At 42.7% G+C, this 19,720-nt stretch overlaps 1 long non-coding RNA gene across 2 annotated transcripts in view; it reads left to right on the top strand.

Annotated features, from left to right (window-relative positions):
• Positions 1-1,975: 1,975 nt before the first annotated feature.
• The window catches only part of LOC130358052 (uncharacterized), a 132,376-nt gene continuing 114,631 nt past the window's right edge, over positions 1,976-19,720 (top strand). For both annotated transcript variants that reach the window (XR_008889385.1, XR_008889383.1), the window contains exon 1: positions 1,976-2,095. This is a non-coding gene — a long non-coding RNA (uncharacterized LOC130358052). The remainder of the gene's footprint in view (positions 2,096-19,720) is intronic.

The following is a 19,720-nucleotide window of genomic DNA, read 5'->3' as shown; positions in this document are numbered from 1 at the left end:
TACAGGGGCTGTGGCCACGGCCACACTGACTCTTTGGGAATCGAGCACAGAGATGCTCCTCCTCCCCTTTCCTCCCATGCTCCTCTGCATGCAGGCTGCAGAACTATTGGAGCGGGAGCATGCTTTGCTTCCGGCCCCACCGCGGACTCCGACACCCGCCCGCACCGCCCGGAAAAGAAAGACTTCCCCTGCCCAACCCGAGGCCACCCATCAACAAGGTAACTTTCTAAAAGGAAAGAGGAAAGGGGAAACATTGCTGTTAAGGAGTCAGTGGGAGGTAAATGGGCAACTGAGCAATGTTTCCAAATCAGGGTGCCACCAGCTGTTGCAAACTTCAACTCCCAGCATGCCTTTCGCTGTCCAGGCATGCTGGGAGTTGTAGTTTTGCAACAGCTGGAGGCACCCTGATTTGGAAACACGGATCTATACAGCTATCTATCATATGTCTATCTATCTATTTCATATCTATCTATCTATTTCATATTTATCTATCTGTCTATCTATCTATCTGTCTGTCTGTCTGTCTGTCTAAGTATAAACAGTCCTTGTAAAGCAGCACATCCAGACAAAGGAAGGTGGGCGCAGGCACACTGGAACCTCGGTGCTCCGGTTCTTCTTGATAGGTAATAGATATAGGCAGCACACCAAATTAGTGTAAAAAAAACCTGTGTTTTTTTTCCATGAGGGGGTTGACAACGTTTCGGCGATCTCTCACCGCGGCTGTCAACCTCATCATGGAATAAAAACACACTTCTTTTTTTACACTAATTTAGTGTGCTGCCTATATCTATTACCTATCTATCTATCTGTCTATCTCATATCTATCTATCTATCTATCTATCTATCTATCTATCTATGTATCTATGTATCTATTCCATATATATCTACCTCCAATCTATCTATATATCACCCCTTTAAGATTCCTAGAGGATAAGGCTATGTTTATTGTGGGATGAGAAAATTGACATCCTCATACGGACCAGCCCAATTGAATTGGGTTAAATTGTCACCAAATCTGTGTCTACTTTATGTTTTTGATTTTTAAAATTCCTTAAAATCCATTTCAGATGGAAAAAATGTGTTGTGTGAACCTACCCTTACATTTTGTCCCCCTTATCTGGTGGCCATACCCAGAGGGATTTGCATTTTAAATAATCAATAGAAGATAATTTTTAAAGGGGTTGTGCAATATTAGAAAAACATCACTGCCTCTTCCAAAAATGATACTACACCATTTGTGGTATTGGAGTCAGAACCTTTTTTTTGCGAATAGAAAACAGTCGTGTGTTTCTAATCCTATACAATCCTTGAGCGGCAGTGGGGAGATTAAGGACACAATAGCTGAAGGGGTGAGTTTAGGAGCAGTTATCAGGAGGGGATTAGAATGTGAGGGGTCAGTTGGGGAAAGGAAGGGGAAGGAGTTTCCCGACTCGCCCTGTTTTCTTGGTTAGTGGCTGTGAGGTACCTTGGGAAGATGGGGCTATTTTGTTGGCAAGAGCTAAAGGGGGATATGATGGTACTTTAGGAGATCTGTGGACATTGGCCTGGTTATACCAGACATAATGAAGCTGGGATGGTACACAGCTGGTTAGGGTGGATCCCTGTGCATAAGGGGCAATGTAGTCTCCGAATGAGGTGACCTTAGGTCAGGTGCTGGACGATCAAGGGCAGTAGGAGTAGGAGATCAAATGGAGATAAGATGCCTTGAAGTCCCCCTCCTGTCAATAAGTATCTCAAGCTTAAGGTCATGATGTGTTTGCACTGTTAAAAATGTTATGGAGGTAATGTTTACCTGGTTTATTTATTATTGATGTTCATGTTGGCATATTCATATTTATTACTGTTTTGTTAATAACAGTGGGTCTGCTGTGGCCTTTGCACCACAACCATGAGTCTACAATATCCACAAGAGAATAAATCAGATCGCACTTACAACAAAAGTCTTCAATAAAACATTGGCTTTGGGGTTTCTTTCAGATGTTTAGAAGAAATGTCATGCAGCTCGGGCGCCAGGGGATGCAGGTAAGGTGCAGGGGTGTGTGACAAGACTACAAGCCTGTTTCACGCCAGTTGACGCTTCTTTCAGAGGCCAGTGGTGAGTGCTATCTGATTTCTTCTCTTGTGGATATTGTAGACATTTGTCACGATGCCGGCTGGCAGGTAGTGGACCCTCTGTGCCAGAGAGGGATTGGCGTGGACCGTGCTAGTGGACCGGTTCTAAGCCACTACTGGTTTTCACCAGAGCCCGCCGCAAAGCGGGATGGTCTTGCTGCGGCGGTAGTGACCAGGTCGTATCCACTAGCAACGGCTCACCTCTCTGGCTGCTGAAGATAGGCGCGGTACAAGGGAGTAGGCAGAAGCAAGGTCGGACGTAGCAGAAGGTCGGGGCAGGCAGCAAGGATCGTAGTCAGGGGCAACGGCAGAAGGTCTGGAAACACTGGCAAGGGACACACAAGGAACGCTTTCACTGGCACTAAGGCAACAAGATCCGGCAAGGGAGTGCAAGGGAAGTGAGGTAATATAGGGAGTGCACAGGTGATAACTCTAATTGGAACCACTGCGCCAATCAGCGGCGCAGTGGCCCTTTAAATCGCAGAGACCCGGCGCGCGCGCGCCCTAGGGAGCGGGGCCGCGCGCGCCGGGACAGAACAGACGGGGAGCGAGTCAGGTAGGAGAGCCGGGGTGCGCATCGCGAGCGGGCGCTACCCGCATCGCGAATCGCATCCCGGCTAGCAGCAGGATCGCAGCGCCCCGGGTCAGAGGACGTGACCGGGGCGCTGCAGCAGAGGAGGTGAAGCGAGCGCTCCGGGGAGGAGCGGGAACCCGGAGCGCTCGGCGTAACAGTACCCCCCCCCTTGGGTCTCCCCCTCTTCTTGGAGCCTGAGAACCTGAGGAGCAGACTTTTGTCAAGGATGTTGTCCTCAGGTTCCCAGGATCTCTCTTCAGGACCACAACCCTCCCAGTCTACTAAAAAAAAATTTTTTCCTCTGACCTTTTTGGTAGCCAAAATCTCCTTGACCGAGAAGACGTCCGAGGAGCCGGAAACAGGAGTGGGAGGAACAGATTTGGGAGAAAAACGGTTGAGGATGAGTGGTTTGAGAAGAGAGACGTGAAAGGCATTAGGGATACGAAGAGAAGGAGGAAGAAGAAGTTTATAAGAGACAGGATTAATTTGACACAGAATTTTGAAAGGACCAAGATAGCGTGGTCCCAACTTGTAGCTAGGGACACGGAAGCGGACATATTTAGCGGAGAGCCATACCTTGTCTCCAGGGGAAAAAACGGGGGGAGCTCTTCTTTTCTTATCCGCGAACCTCTTCATGCGTGAAGAAGCCTGTAAGAGAGAATTTTGGGTCTCTCTCCATATAATGGAAAGGTCACGAGAAATTTCATCCACAGCGGGCAGACCAGAGGGCAAGGGGGTAGGGAGGGGGGGAAGAGGGTGACGGCCGTACACCACGAAAAATGGGGATTTGGAGGAAGATTCAGAGACCCTGAAGTTATACGAGAATTCGGCCCATGGAAGGAGATCTGCCCAGTCATCCTGGCGGGAGGAAACAAAATGTCGCAAATAATCACCCAGGATCTGGTTAATTCTTTCTACTTGTCCATTGGACTGGGGATGATATGCAGAGGAAAAATTTAATTTAATCTTGAGTTGTTTACAGAGAGCTCTCCAGAATTTAGACACGAATTGGACCCCTCTATCCGAGACAATCTGCGTAGGCAACCCGTGAAGGCGAAAAATGTGTACAAAAAATTGTTTAGCCAACTGAGGCGCAGAAGGAAGACCAGGAAGAGGAATGAAATGTGCCATTTTGGAGAATCGATCAACGACCACCCAAATAACGGTGTTGCCACGGGAAGGGGGTAAATCAGTAATAAAATCCATACCAATCAGAGACCAAGGCTGTTCGGGGACAGGCAGAGGATGAAGAAAACCAGCGGGCTTCTGGCGAGGAGTCTTATCCCGGGCACAGATAGTGCAGGCTCGCACAAAGTCCCCAACATCCGTCTCCAGAGTCGGCCACCAATAGAAGCGGGAGATGAGTTGCACAGATTTCTTGATGCCCGCATGACCTGCGAGATGGGAGGAGTGACCCCATTTGAGGATTCCGAGGCGTTGGCGTGGAGAAACAAAGGTCTTTCCTGGAGGAGTCTGTCTGATGGAGGCAGGAGAAGTGGAGATCAGGCAGTCAGGTGGAATGATGTGTTGCGGAGGGAGATCAACTTCTGAGGCATCCGAGGAACGAGAGAGAGCATCGGCTCTAATGTTCTTATCGGCAGGACGAAAGTGAATCTCAAAATTAAATCGGGCAAAGAACAGAGACCACCGGGCCTGGCGAGGATTCAGCCGTTGGGCCGACTGGAGGTAGGAGAGGTTCTTGTGGTCGGTGTAGATAATAACAGGAAATCTTGATCCCTCCAGCAGATGCCTCCATTCCTCAAGTGCTAATTTAATGGCTAGAAGCTCTCGATCCCCGATGGAGTAGTTCCTCTCCGCTGGAGAGAAGGTCCTAGAGAAAAAACCACAAGTGACAGCATGCCCGGAAGGATTTTTTTGTAGAAGAACAGCTCCAGCTCCTACTGAGGAGGCATCAACCTCCAATAGGAAGGGTTTGGAAGGGTCAGGTCTGGAGAGCACGGGAGCCGAAGAAAAGGCGGACTTGAGTTGTTTAAAGGAGTCTTCTGCTTGAGGAGGCCAGGACTTGGGATCAGCATTTTTCTTGGTTAAAGCCACGATAGGAGCCACAATGGTAGAAAAATGTGGAATAAATTGCCTGTAATAATTGGCGAACCCCAAAAAGCGTTGGATAGCACGGAGTCCGGAGGGGCGTGGCCAATTTAAGACGGCAGAGAGTTTGTCTGGATCCATCTGTAGTCCCTGGCCAGAGACCAAATATCCTAGAAAAGGAAGAGATTGGCATTCAAACAGACATTTCTCAATTTTGGCATAGAGTTGGTTGTCACGAAGTCTCTGAAGAACCATACGGACATGCCGGCGGTGTTCCTCTAGATTGGCAGAAAAAATTAGGATATCGTCCAGATATACCACAACACAGGAGTATAATAGATCACGAAAAATTTCATTGACAAAGTCTTGGAAGACGGCAGGGGCATTGCACAGTCCAAAGGGCATGACCAGATACTCAAAGTGTCCATCTCTGGTGTTAAATGCCGTTTTCCACTCGTCCCCCTCTCTGATGCGGATGAGGTTATAGGCGCCTCTTAAGTCCAATTTAGTGAAGATGTGGGCACCTTGGAGGCGATCAAAGAGTTCAGAGATGAGGGGTAAGGGGTAGCGGTTCTTAACCGTGATTTTATTAAGACCGCGGTAGTCAATGCAAGGACGTAGGGAGCCATCTTTTTTGGAGACAAAGAAAAATCCGGCTCCGACAGGAGAGGAGGATTTACGGATAAAGCCCCTTTTTAGATTCTCCTGGACGTATTCGGACATGGCAAGAGTCTCTGGAGCAGAGAGAGGATAAATTCTGCCCCGGGGTGGAGTAGTACCCGGGAGGAGGTCGATAGGGCAATCATAAGGCCTGTGAGGAGGTAGAGTCTCAGCTTGTTTTTTGCAGAAAACATCCGCGAAGTCCATATAGGCCTTGGGGAGACCGGTTACAGGAGGAACCACAGAGTTACGGCAAGGGTTACTGGGAACCGGTTTTAGACAGTTCTTGGAACAAGAGGACCCCCAACTCTTGATCTCCCCAGTGGACCAATCCAGGGTTGGGGAATGAAGTTGAAGCCAGGGAAGTCCAAGGAGAATCTCCGAGGTGCAATTGGGGAGGACCAAAAGTTCAATCCTCTCATGATGAGATCCGATGCTCATAAGAAGGGGCTCCGTGCGGAAACGTATGGTACAGTCCAATCTTTCATTATTTACACAATTGATGTAGAGGGGTCTGGCGAGACAGGTCACTGGGATGTTGAACCTGTTGACGAGAGAGGCCAAAATAAAATTTCCTGCAGAACCAGAGTCCAAGAAGGCCACTGTAGAGAAGGAGAAGGCAGAAGCAGACATCCGCACAGGCACAGTAAGACGTGGGGAAGCAGAGTAGACATCAAGGACTGTCTCACCTTTGTGCGGAGTCAGCGTACGTCTTTCCAGGCGGGGAGGACGGATAGGACAATCCCTCAGGAAGTGTTCGGTACTAGCACAGTACAGGCAGAGGTTCTCCATACGGCGTCGTGTCCTCTCTTGAGGTGTCAGGCGAGATCGGTCGACCTGCATAGCCTCCACGGCGGGAGGCACAGGAACAGATTGCAGGGGACCAGAGGAGAGAGGAGCCGAGGAGACGAAACGCCTCGTGCGAACAGAGTCCATATCTTGGCGGAGTTCCTGACGCCTTTCAGAAAAACGCATGTCAATGCGAGTGGCTAGGTGAATAAGTTCATGTAGATTAGCAGGAATTTCTCGTGCGGCCAGAACATCTTTAATGTTGCTGGATAGGCCTTTTTTGAAGGTCGCGCAGAGGGCCTCATTATTCCAGGACAATTCTGAAGCAAGTGTACGGAATTGTACGGCATACTCGCCAACGGAAGAATTACCCTGGACCAGGTTCAACAGGGCAGTCTCAGCAGAAGAGGCTCGGGCAGGTTCCTCAAAGACACTTCGGATTTCCGAGAAGAAGGAGTGTACTGAGGCAGTGACGGGGTCATTGCGGTCCCAGAGCGGTGTGGCCCATGACAGGGCTTTTCCGGACAGAAGACTGACTACGAAAGCCACCTTAGACCTTTCAGTGGGAAACAGGTCCGACATCATCTCCAGATGCAGGGAACATTGGGAAAGGAAGCCACGGCAAAACTTAGAGTCCCCATCAAACTTATCCGGCAAGGATAAGCGTATCCCAGGAGCGGCCACTCGCTGCGGAGGAGGTGCAGGAGCTGGCGGAGGAGATGACTGCTGAAGCTGTGGTAGCAACTGTTGTAGCATAACGGTCAGTTGAGACAGCTGTTGGCCTTGTTGCGCAATCTGTTGTGACTGCTGGGCGACCACCGTGGTGAGGTCAGCGACAACTGGCAGAGGAACTTCAGCGGGATCCATGGCCGGATCTACTGTCACGATGCCGGCTGGCAGGTAGTGGACCCTCTGTGCCAGAGAGGGATTGGCGTGGACCGTGCTAGTGGACCGGTTCTAAGCCACTACTGGTTTTCACCAGAGCCCGCCGCAAAGCGGGATGGTCTTGCTGCGGCGGTAGTGACCAGGTCGTATCCACTAGCAACGGCTCACCTCTCTGGCTGCTGAAGATAGGCGCGGTACAAGGGAGTAGGCAGAAGCAAGGTCGGACGTAGCAGAAGGTCGGGGCAGGCAGCAAGGATCGTAGTCAGGGGCAACGGCAGAAGGTCTGGAAACACTGGCAAGGGACACACAAGGAACGCTTTCACTGGCACTAAGGCAACAAGATCCGGCAAGGGAGTGCAAGGGAAGTGAGGTAATATAGGGAGTGCACAGGTGATAACTCTAATTGGAACCACTGCGCCAATCAGCGGCGCAGTGGCCCTTTAAATCGCAGAGACCCGGCGCGCGCGCGCCCTAGGGAGCGGGGCCGCGCGCGCCGGGACAGAACAGACGGGGAGCGAGTCAGGTAGGAGAGCCGGGGTGCGCATCGCGAGCGGGCGCTACCCGCATCGCGAATCGCATCCCGGCTAGCAGCAGGATCGCAGCGCCCCGGGTCAGAGGACGTGACCGGGGCGCTGCAGCGGAGGAGGTGAAGCGAGCGCTCCGGGGAGGAGCGGGAACCCGGAGCGCTCGGCGTAACAACATTCATGTAAACTTTGAGTTGGTACGCACCACCAATGCTTTAATACCGCTAGACAGGTGTCTCACACTCGAAAGGCCATTGAGATAGTACACCTGCTGTTGGTCTAGTACTTCTATTAGTTGCAGACAACCATGAGTTTGTATAGGGGGGATTGAGATTTAGGTAAAATGGTCAAGATGGTCAAGCAGATCCATACAATCCCCTCGTCATGGATGTTTTTACCTTGCTAACAACAAATTACAGATTACTGGATGATTTGAAGAACCTAGAACAATATATATGTGCCTTATAAGGATTAGTGGTGAACATTCTGGGAACCTTTGTCCTAGTACACTTTGTATCTATGGCCTCTAACAACAGCTTATAAACTATGCTAAACGTTGTCCACGACCCCTGTTACTTCAAAGCATACATGGTCTCTTTTTCTTCCTTCCAACAACCAAGAGTACAAAGGGCTTGCAATAGGCATTGTTCATGTCAGTGTAACTTGATTTTATCATTTGCATTATCCATGTCAAGAATTAGAAATAACAAGCGCTGCTTGGCAAGGTTGAGAGACTATTATATTGTGTTAAGTTACTCTCATGAAAATCACTGGCTTTGCTATTTTAGTCTACGTGGTGAACATTTCTTTCAGTTGTAATTTTCCTGTCCTGTTATGTGTAAAGGTGACCGCTCAGCGATGGGCCCTCAGCAGTTTCCAGCCGACAGCTAATCACGTTGATTCATTTAGTGATGTACGTGAAATCTCCAACTATTCTCTACAATAGTGCACAGAGCTCAGCCATAGTGGGCAGATCACAGCATTTGGGGATTATGATGCCATGTTCTACGCCTTAAAGGGGTATTCCGGTGAAAATTTTTTTTTTTTTTTAATCAACTGGTGCCAGAAAGTTAAACAGATTTGGAAATGACTTCTGTTTAAAAATCTCAATCCTTTCAGTACTTATTAGCAGCTGTATGCTACAGAGTCAATTCTTTTCTTTTTGAATTTCTTGTTTGTCTTGTCCACAGTGCTCTCTGCTGACACCTTTGTCTCTGTTAGGAACTGTCCAGAGTTACAGATTTGTAAATGACTTCTATTAAAAAATCTCAATCCTTCCAGTACTTACCGTATATGCCGGCGTATAAGACAACCCCCAACTTTCACAGTTAAAATATAGAGTTTGGGATATACTTGCCGTATAAGACTACCCCTCCTACCGCGATGTACAGTACCTTGTAGTTCCCCCCATAATAAGTAGGCAGAATAGTTACCCCACAATAGTAGGCAGCTCTCCCACATTAGGTCAGCAACTCCCCCACATTAGGTCAGCAGTTCCCCCACAATAGTAGGCAGCTCCCCCACATTAGGTCAGCAGCTCCCCCCCACATTAGGTCAGCAGCTCCCCCCCACATTAGGTCAGCAGCTCCCCCCCACAATAGTCAGCAGCTCCCCCCCACAATAGTCAGCAGCTCCCCCCCACAATAGTCGGCAGCTTCCCCCCCCACACAATAGTAGGTAGTCCCCCCCCCACAATAGTAGGCAGCTCCCCCCCACAATAGTAGGCAGCTCCCCCCCCACAATAGTAGGCAGCTCCCCCCCACAATAGTAGGCAGCTCCCTCCCCCACAATAGTAGGCAGCTCCCCCCCCCACAATAGTAGGCAGCTCCCCCCCCCAATAGTAGGCAGCTCCCCCCCCCAATAGTAGGCAGCTCCCCCCCCAATAGTCGGCAGCTCCCCCCCACAATAGTCGGCAGTTCCCCCCCCCCCCACAATAGTAGGCAGCTCCCCCCCCCCACACTATAGTAGGCAGCTCCCCCCACAGACATACAACTTCCAGCCATATAGAGTGTATGGCTGGAGGCTGTATATCTGTGTACTGCCCCCCACAGTGTTACAGTCATCTCTCCTCCGGCCCGGGGTCACAATCTACTGCCATAGCCATAGCAGCATTCCCGGGACCGGAGGAGCGGTGATCGGAACACTGTAAATGACGCGCCGCCGGTCACTCACCAGGCCCCGGCCAGCGCTCGTCCTCCTGCGCCTCTATGGTTGTATGCAGGGGACGTCACTGACATCACGTGCGTACAACCATAGAGAGGTGGAGAAGCGCAGAAGGACCGTAGGAAGACTGCAGGAGGACTGGAGGAGGACGCGTGGCGGTCGGGGTTTGGTAAGTGACCCGTAGACATCCTTATGTTCCAAAAAGATTTTTCAGGACACAGGGATGTTCGGCATAGGAATACTTATGATTATCTGCCCGGCTCCTGTGTGCGGCTGCAGGCGGGGGCCGGCCAGAGCATGTAAAAACTTAATTCATGTATACTAAAAACCAGGGTGCCTCCAGCTGTTGTGAAACTACAACTACCAGCATTCCCGGACAGCCTTTGCAGGTCCGGGCATACTGGGAGTTGTAGTTCCACAACAGCTGGAGGCACCCTGGTTTTTAAATATACTGTACAGTTATTAGTTTGTACATGCTCTGGCCGGCCCCCGCCTGCAGCCGCACACAGTAGCCGGGAAGATAATCATAAGTATTCCTATGCCGGACCCCAATACCCGGCGTATAAGACAAACCCCGACTTTTCAGAAGAAAATTCGGGGTTAAAAAGTCGTCTTATACGCCGGGATATACGGTAGCTGCTGAATACTACAGAGGAAATTCTTTTCTTTTTGGAACACAGAGCTCTCTGCTGACATCAGGAGCACAGTGCTCTCTGCTGACATCTTTGTCCATTTTAAGAACTGTCCAGAGTAAGAGAAAATCCCCATAGAAAACATATGCTGTTCTGGACAGTTCCTAAAATGGACAGAGATGTCAGCAGAGAGCACTGTGGTCATGATGTCAGCAGAGAGCACTTTGTTCCAAAAAGAAAATAATTTCCTCTGTAGTATTCAGCAGCTAATAAGTACTGGAAGGATTAAGATTTTTTTATCAGAAGTAAATTACAAATCTGTAACTTTCTGCTACCAGTTGATTTTAAAAAAAATAAAAAAATAAATTCCACCGGAGTGCCCCTTTAATATGCTATAGGGCAAATTGTGCCATGTGAAAGCTCAACAACATAGGGTAATAATTGTGCAAGTGAAAGCTGCGCAATTACCACAAAAAAAAATGAATGTACATTTTTGGGTTGCAGGATTCAAGAAATAATAAAGTTAAACTGACCACAAGCCCTGCAGGGATATTATTTAGCTGCTCCTTGGAGTTTGTATTTATGCATTTCTCGAATATCAGCTTTACTTAACACATATGTTCCTAGGATGTGTGCCTACCGTTACAGCCCCCCAAGTATGTTGTCCCCCTCTTTTCCTGAAATGCAAATATGCTAAGTTATATCTATGTAGAGGCAAGCCCTATAGGCAAATGGAAAATCATGTGTGCTCGACCCCCTCTTCACTACATAGACTTTACAAAATTAGTCATGAACCTCATTCCTCAGCCACTATTCTTGAGCATCCCCCACCATTTCTACTATCCGAAATTAAGAAACATCATCACTGTCACCAGTCATACAGTGGATGTCATGCTAGCCCTCATGGAGGAACACCAGAAGCATCAGGGTCACAAGGTCAGTGGCAGGGTTACATGCATGTATTGCACTGTTTGCAACGATCTTATATTTTAAGCCTTATTGCCAAGATTTCAAAATTCTTGAAAATCCCTTTAAGGTCAATGAAGAACAGATTGATCAATTCATGCATTCAATGTCAGGAAGTTTTAATTAGCTTTACAATCTGTTTTCCACTTTAATTACAAGCGACCTTGTGGAGACAATACGTGATCTGCGGTGGATCCTCCGTTCCCCTTTTTTCTTTATGATCAGGAAAAAAAAAAGCATAGACCGAATTCGGAAATCTGTTGGAAATATACATTGTCACTTCAATGTTTCTTTTAGTTTGAAAACGATTTACAAAAATATTTTTCTAAGCGCATTACTCGTTCTGACCACTTGGTGGCAACCACCAATTAAATTTAAACATCTTTTATTTTGAGTAAAAATTACTCTACGCAAACCCAAATTGTTGGAAAAATGGAATAAAACAACTTTTTATATTTGTCAGCATATCATGTTTCTTCACCTGATCCCCTCTTTAACTTTAAACGCCAACACAGTATATTAATAGAGAGAAAGAAAAAAAAAATATTACCCATAGATTTTTATCAAAATAACCAAATAATAAACTAAGTGACCTGGAAGACCTTCACATCCTGATAGAATTCAATGCCAGCGTTTACTTAGATAATAAAGACTTATATTAACTTTACCTAGGGGCTATACTTATGCTAAGCTTGGCAGCTTTATCCGGAATGAGCTAAATTGAGATGAATTTGTATGATCTCTATCTACGTTATTAGTAAAAACACTGTCAATTTCACAGCAAATCTGCAAACTAGTCATTTCGATCAGAATCGGTATAGTCCTCAAGCAAAAGAAAAATCATGCAAAAAAAGTAAATAAATACCTTTACATTTTTTTAAATAAAATAATAAATATCAAATATTTATTAAATATAAAAATAAATATATATATATATATATATATATATATATATATATATAATACATATAATTTTCATATATATACATATATATATATATATATTATATTATAAAATATATATATATATATATATGTATATATATATATATATATATATATATCTTTGAGACCCTGACAACTTCCATCTCTTCTTTATCTCCATCACATTTATTATGTGCCCTCTGTTGCCTCTGTTGCCCTTGGGTGCGCAGTCAAACAATATGAGAGGAAATAATGGATTTTAAGCAGTTTTCCCGTCTCACCATTGCCCTTTGACTAAAAGTCGTATAATGATAAATGTCAACAACAGAAAAGCGTACATAAAATTGTATGGTCATATGAGAACAATATGGTCTTATGCTCTACTGGTCTCCAAACTGTGGTCATCAAGATGTTGCAAAACTACAAATCCCAGCATGCCCGGACAGCCTTTGGCTGTCCGGGCATGCTGGGAGTTGTAGTTTTGCGCCATCTAGAGGTTCGGCATATTCATTCAGAGGGAGGATGAAAAAAAATATTGAACATATATTGTATATGTCATGTAGTTGCTGGTTACCTAGAAAGAACTATACAATGGCTGGGGGTAATAGTTCCTCTAACAAAGTCTCTTATGTGGTCATGGTAGCTTTTTGGACCCTGTATGTAGCACTGTGGACCTGGGTATTTTTTATTTTATTTTTTTTTTATAATTGGGGGTCTGTATAATAGTGATGAGCGGCATTACCCATTTTCGAATTAGCGATATTTCGCGAATATATAGGTGAATATTCGTCCTATATTTCCGAATTTCGTTTATTCGTTATATTCGCATATTCGAGGAAGAAAACAGTGAGGGGGTGGGCAACTTTACTATTGGTTGATAGCGATGGTGTTGATAACCTCTGACAAGTGTATTTGCATCATTCTAATTGGACCACAAGTGGAAAGAAGAAATATGCGAATATTCACATATGCGCATATGCGGAAAAAGCAAATATTCGCAATTTCGAATATATAGCGAATATATTCACAATATTCGCAAATTTGTGAATTTGCTATTAAAATTTGAAATGCGAATATTCGCGCCAAACACTACTGCACAATAGCAGAAAGTTCTGGGCTCTGGGGTACTCTATGGGGAGGTGTCTGGGGGGGTAGACACCCATGTTGGTGTGTGCAGGTAACTCAATCCAAACACGTGGATAATTTGAGATGAACCTTCCTTAAGATCCTATGTGCGATTTCCATACAGCATAAACTCCCTGCAGCATAGGGTAGAGAAATTATACAGTCTTTAGGATGGATGCATGAGATTTAGACACAGTTTCCTTTAGTTACTTTATTAGCAGTTATACCAAAGGAAAGTTTCTGATTATGCTTTCAACTCTTGGACTTTTCAAAGGTGATACAGATACAGTCTACAAAGCCCACTCTACTGAGGAGGTTCTTCACACATAATCTCGGTTGCTGCACAATTCCCTTACACAAGGCATATGGTGAAAAATTTGTGACAAGAAATGCAGGGAGCACTCACTGCGCGCGCAAGCTGCAGTTCAATGTTGGCAGAAGAGCCTTTGTACAGCTACTCTCTTCTAGCTAGACAGTTCTCCCTCTTTGAGCAGGAATACCCTCTCAGCATGGACATATAGACAGTTCTTGGGTGAAAATTCCTGAAATGCCAAATCTAAGTGTTTTTTTTACATTTTTATCTTTAGCTAAAATGTTACTTTTATTTAAACATGATAAAACACAAAGTTTATTAGCAGAGTCTCCTCTTAAATGACAATGTTTATCTAGTGCACTGGAAAGACGACCCTGCTCATTAACCTACTTCAAATTACATCATTTTAGCTCCAAAAGTTGCATCAACAGATTTTTCTTAGACTGTAAACTCTTGGTTGGAGTGAAAATCCTTCCAAACCTTGAGGGTCATCAACTGGCCAGTGAACTGGCATTTCTGTTTGAGCACCTTTAAAGTGTCCCAGTGACTTTTGACCCCCACTGTTTACAGGATACAACAGGAAGAAGTGAGTGACTGTGCCTTAAACTTCTGTCATCTTGGTTTCACTGCAGAAAATTGTCTTATAATGGAGACAGCCTCCTGCAGATAGATGGAAAAGGGTACCAGCCACATGCTTATTATCTTTCTGTATCTAATGAACGGTGGGGGTCTCAGCACTGAGTGCCCGACATATCAAAACTTTTGACATAGATTTTCTGTTTTTATGATTTTCCACCTAAAGTTTTTAGCAAAAATCATTTAAACTTCCCCCACTTTTCCTTCTTGCTCAGACCACTATAGAATGTCCAGAAGAGCCCATAAGTGACTTAACAATTCATATGTAGTGTTTTGGGTTCAGGGCAACTTATTACATTACATATTAGTAGTTCTATTTTATTTTACTATAATATTATTTGTCATTGATCTACAGGCTCAGTACTGCAAAAAGGACAACAGTCCTAAACACCAGGATTCTCATTCACTTGTTATTTTAGCTATTGTTGCGTTTTCCGAACCATCGACCCAAGGAAAATTATCAGAAAATTCCCCAGTGGTCCGATTTAGAGAAAACACAGTGCAGGTGCACCGGAGTAAATATGTCACATTTGACACAGCTGACAAACTGCTTATTTCCCATCTTTTCCATGAAATGGATGATTAAATAATTGCATTTGGTAAATGAATTATCAAAGATGTTATTTTTCAGGGAACACAAATATTTCAATTTGTTTTGGTACTACATGGAAGTCGAATTTAAACAATAAATGTGATATTAAAAACGGCATAAAACTAACACTAAGGGGGAGATTTATTAAAACCAATGCAGAGGAAAAGTTGCCCTGTTGCCCATAGCATCCAGTCAGCTCGCTTCTTAAATTTTTAACAAGGCCTCTGTAAAATGAAAGAAGCAATCTGATTGGTTGCTAAGGGCAATTGGGTAACTTTTCTTCTGGACAGGTTTTGATAAATCTCCCCCTAAGAACATCAAGAAAATAAACGAGTTAATGGTAAAATTCTTTGTAAAACTGATAGATGAAAACAATCCAGCTCCAAAGAAAAAAAATCCATGTTAAAATACGAAAAATAACCCCCGTGACCTGTCAATAAAAATGAAGTAAATGCTGATGTGTTTTGAGCAACAAGCTCTTAATCACAGCCGTTAGTAAGATGTACTTGTACCTACTTATATACTAATGTTACAAAAGCAAGTGCAACAAACAATTGGAAAGGGGATAAGTTATAGATCACAGGGGGGACAACCGCTGGGACCCCCGCGATCTCCTGAACTGGGCTCAAGCAGTTTGCCAGAAGTGGCCATTCCGACCCCTGCAGGAAGCTGCGGCCGACACCCCCCTTCATGTATCTCTATGGGATACATGAAGGGGGCGTGTCAGCCACCGCTCTGTGCAGGGTGGGCACGCCCCCTTCCAGCAGACTGCAGGGGCCCCATTCAGGAGATTGCTTTCCTTTAGATAGGGGATAAGTTATGTTTCCCTACAGAACTCCTCCCCTTAACAACAACGGAAGTATATTTACATCCGCGGCCAGCTCCTGTAATGTGAAGCGCGCTCAGAGGCTAAGCACGCTTCGTATCTGCTGGGTCCCGGTTGCTATCGGCAACCAGGACCCGCGGCTAATACCAGACATCGCTGTTTGGGCTGATGTCCGGTATTAACCCTTTAGAAGCCACGATCAAAGTTGATCACAGCATCTAAACCGGGAGAAATCACTGCCTGTTAGTTCATTGGAGCTGTTTGGGACTGCCGTGGTATACCAAACAGCTGAGAGGACAGTGGGAGGTGCCTTACCTCACTCCACCCGGTCCGATCGTCATTTGATTGCTCCAAGCCTGAGATCCAGGCTTGAGCAACCAAGCACAGATTACAATGATCTATGCTATGGCATAGCATTTAACAGTGTATGCAATCAAAGTATTGCAAGTAATAGTACCCTATGGGGGCTAAAAAAAAAAAAGTTAAATAAAAAAAGTAAAAATAAAAAACTTTGAATCACCCTTTTCCCATGTAAAAAAAATAATTTGCAAAAAATAAATAAAACTAACATATGTGGTATCGCCGTGTGCATAAATGTCCAAACTATAAAAATATAATGCTAATTAAACTACACTTCAATGGCGTACATGTAAAAAAATTCCAAAATCCAAAATTGCGTATTTTTGGTCACTTTGTATACCTTAAAGAAAAAAGGATAAAAAGTGATCAAAAAGTCTTATCAAAACAGTCATGGTACCGATAAAAACTTCAGATCACGGCGCAATAAATGAGCCCTCATACCACCTCGTATATATATATAAAAGTTATAGGGGTCAGAAGTGGACAATTTTAGACATACTAATTTTGGTGCATGTAGTTATAATTTTTTTAAAGTAGTAAAATAAATAAAAACCTATATAAATTGCAGTGCGTAGAATCGGAAGCCCCAAAACTTACAAATTGGCATTTTTTTTCCAATTTTCCTCCACAAATATTTTTTTTCTGGGTTCATCATAAATTTTTGGGTGAAATGATTGATGTCATTACAATTGGTGGTGCAAACAATAAGCGCTCATATGAGTCTGTAGGTGCAAAATTGAAAGCGTTATGATTTTTAGAAGGTGATGAGGAAAAAACAAAAGTGCTAAAACAGAAAAACCTGTGGTCCTTAAGAGGTTAAGCAAATGGCGTAGAGACGTAAACTATGTTGTATATTTAACTCCAGAAGTTAGGTAACCAGAGTAGCCTGTGGGGCTACGCCATTTGTGTAATTTACTGTTGTACTGTCCCTGTTGTGTATATCATTTCTGTACTCTGACATCATTTTGTACATTTATTCAGATTTTACTCTTTGCATTACTTCTGCCTATTCCTGTGCTATCACTGTATATACTTTATCTGTGCTATCACTGTATATACTTTATCTGTGCTATCACTGTATATACTTTATCTGTGCTATCACTGTATATACTTTATCTGTGCTATCACTGTATATACTTTATCTGTGCTATCACTGTATATACTTTATCTGTGCTATCACTGTATATACTTTATCTGTGCTATCACTGTATATACTTTATCTGTGCTATCACTGTATATACTTTATCTTTTCCATCACTGTATATACTTTATCTGTGACATCACTGTATATACTTTATCTTTTCCATTACTGTATATACTTTATCTGTGCTATCACTGTATATACTTTATCTTTTCCATTACTGTATATACTTTATCTTTTCCATTACTGTATATACTTTATCTGTGACATCACTGTATATACTTTATCTTTTCCATTACTGTATATACTTTATCTTTTCCATTACTGTATATACTTTATCTGTGCTATCACTGTATATACTTTATCTTTTCCATTACTGTATATACTTTATCTGTGCTATCACTGTATATACTTTATCTTTTCCATTACTGTATATACTTTATCTGTGCTATCACTGTATATACTTGATCTTTTCCATTACTGTATATACTTTATCTGTGCTATCACTGTATATACTTTATCTTTTCCATTACTGTATATACTTTATCTGTGCTATCACTGTATATACTTTATCTTTTCCATTACTGTATATACTTTATCTGTGCTATCACTGTATATACTTGATCTTTTCCATTACTGTATATACTTTATCTTTTCCATTACTGTATATACTTTATCTGTGCCATCACTGTATATACTTTATCTTTTCCATTACTGTATATACTTTATCTTTTCCATTACTGTATATACTTTATCTGTGACATCACTGTATATACTTTATCTTTTCCATTACTGTATATACTTTATCTGTGACATCACTGTATATACTTTATCTTTTCCATTACTGTATATACTTTATCTGTGACATCACTGTATATACTTTATCTTTTCCATTACTGTATATACTTTATCTTTTCCATTACTGTATATACTTTATCTGTGCTATCACTGTATATACTTTATCTTTTCCATTATTGTATATACTTTATCTGTGCTATCACTGTATATACTTTATCTTTTCCATTACTGTATATACTTTATCTGTGCCATCACTGTATATACTTTATCTTTTCCATTACTGTATATACTTTATCTTTTCCATTACTGTATATACTTTCTTTTCCATTACTGTATATACTTTATCTGTGCCATCACTGTATATACTTTATCTTTTCCATTACTGTATATACTTTATCTTTTCCATCACTGTATATACTTTATCTGTGCTATCACTGTATTTATTTTATCTTTTCCATTACTGTATATACTTTATCTGTGCTATCACTGTATATAGTTTATCTTTTCCATTACTGTATATACTTTATCTTTTCCATTACTGTATATACTTTATCTTTTCCATCACTGTATATACTTTATCTGTGCTATCACTGTATTTATTTTATCTTTTCCATTACTGTATATACTTTATCTGTGCTATCACTGTATATAGTTTATCTTTTCCATTACTGTATATACTTTATCTGTGCCATCACTGTATATACTTTATCTTTTCCATTACTGTATATACTTTATCTGTGCCATCACTGTATATACTTTATCTTTTCCATTACTGTATATACTTTATCTGTGCTATCACTGTATATACTTTATCTTTTCCATTATTGTATATACTTTATCTGTGCTATCACTGTATATACTTTATCTGTGCTATCACTGTATATACTTTATCTTTTCCATTACTGTATATACTTTATCTGTGCTATCACTGTATATACTTTATCTTTTCCATTACTGTATATACTTTATCTGTGCTATCACTGTATATACTTTATCTTTTCCATCACTGTATATACTTTATCTTTTCCATTACTGTATATACTTTATCTTTTCCATTACTGTATATACTTTCTTTTCCATTACTGTATATACTTTATCTGTGCCATCACTGTATATACTTTATCTTTTCCATTACTGTATATACTTTATCTTTTCCATTACTGTATATACTTTATATTTTCCATCACTGTATATACTTTATCTGTGCTATCACTGTATATACTTTATCTTTTCCATTGCTGTATATACTTTATCTGTGCCATCACTGTATATACTTTATCTGTGCCATCACTGTATATACTTTATCTTTTCCATTACTGTATATACTTTATCTGTGCCATCACTGTATATACTTTATCTGTGCCATCACTGTATATACTTTATCTTTTCCATTACTGTATATACTTTATCTGTGCCATCACTGTATATACTTTATCTTTTCCATTACTGTATATACTTTATCTTTTCCATTACTGTATATACTTTATCTGTGCCATCACTGTATATACTTTATCTTTTCCTTTACTGTATATACTTTATCTGTGCTATCACTGTATATACTTTATCTTTTCCATTACTGTATATACTTTATCTGTGCCATTACTGTATATACTTTATCTTTTCCATTACTGTATATACTTTATCTGTGCTA

This window comes from Hyla sarda, chromosome 2 (assembly GCF_029499605.1).
Source record: "Hyla sarda isolate aHylSar1 chromosome 2, aHylSar1.hap1, whole genome shotgun sequence".
NCBI lineage: Eukaryota > Metazoa > Chordata > Amphibia > Anura > Hylidae > Hyla > Hyla sarda.
This window is presented reverse-complemented; position numbering and strand designations above follow the sequence as displayed.